Source organism: Harpegnathos saltator, unplaced genomic scaffold (assembly GCF_003227715.2).
Source record: "Harpegnathos saltator strain DR-91 unplaced genomic scaffold, Hsal_v8.6 scaffold227, whole genome shotgun sequence".
Lineage (NCBI taxonomy): Eukaryota > Metazoa > Arthropoda > Insecta > Hymenoptera > Formicidae > Harpegnathos > Harpegnathos saltator.
Window position 1 is genome coordinate 73,326 of NW_020230014.1, and position 1,218 is coordinate 74,543.

Here is a 1,218-nt window from a genome sequence, read left to right on the forward strand (position 1 = left end):
TAATAAATGTATGTGAGGACTACATCTATGTCTGATGATTTTGAAAGCAACTCAAGAATCTCTCGTTTGCTGGATTTCATTTTCTTAGAATAAAGTAAAAAATGGTAAATTGACATATAACGTATATATCTAATACAAAAGAAATGATGAAACATAAAACATGAATTAGTTAGTTGTAAATGTCCTATTGTAATCCTCTCCCTATAAGACTCACATAAATGAGAATATGAGCTTAAGATATCTTGAGATGTGACATCGCACTGCGATGAATGAATTCAAAATCGGCAATTTCAAACACTATTCTTATCAGTTTGGAAACAAATTTGACAAAATCTCGAATTCTCGATAGTTTTTAGGATTTTCTATCTTATCATATATTCAAGTAAGTGCAATTTATAGTATCAAATATGATTTCTCTCTGGCATTGTAATCAAAAGGCGCATATTTAAGTTATAGTGTACATCCTTACGAGCAATTTGACATATCATATGATTGATTTCAGAGTGGAAGCTCAGAGGTTTTATTTGAAATTGAACAAGTGTATTACAAGATTCGAAACTATTAGTTTTATCAGACGAAACAAAGTCAATGTTCCATGAAAAACTTCATGTATTGATAAAAATAACTTCATTTGTTCAATTTAAAAATATAAATATACTGTTATAACATCTGATAAGGTAAAATTCATAGCAAAGGGTGTATGAAAGTCATAGGACGTTTAAATTTGCAAACATAGTTTTTTACATTCACGTCTTCCACAAGCAATATCAATTAACATAAAGAAACAATATTTCAGCATTTAGTGTAGGAAAATATATATAAATATATAATATCACATACATTTGATTTCATGTAAGTTCAAGAAATTGAATTTTAGTCAACCACAGTGGATTTCTGGCCCACTGTGCGTTGCCAAGATATTGTCAACAGGTTTATATCTTAGATAAAACTGCGTAAAAAAATATTTCACTTGTGTTTAACCGTTAATTTTCTTTAATTAATATGTCTATAGCTATTATACTTGCTTACTATAATATAGAATTTTATAGAAGATTATATAGAATTTTTCCGTTCTATTTAATGAATTCTATCTATGCATAAGTAAATATACGAATTGTTTTAGAATTACCCTATGTATATATTATTTTTAACAATTTTTCCATCGAAATATAAGTGAATAAACATATTTTAAAAATTTAATTCAATTTTCATGTTCGT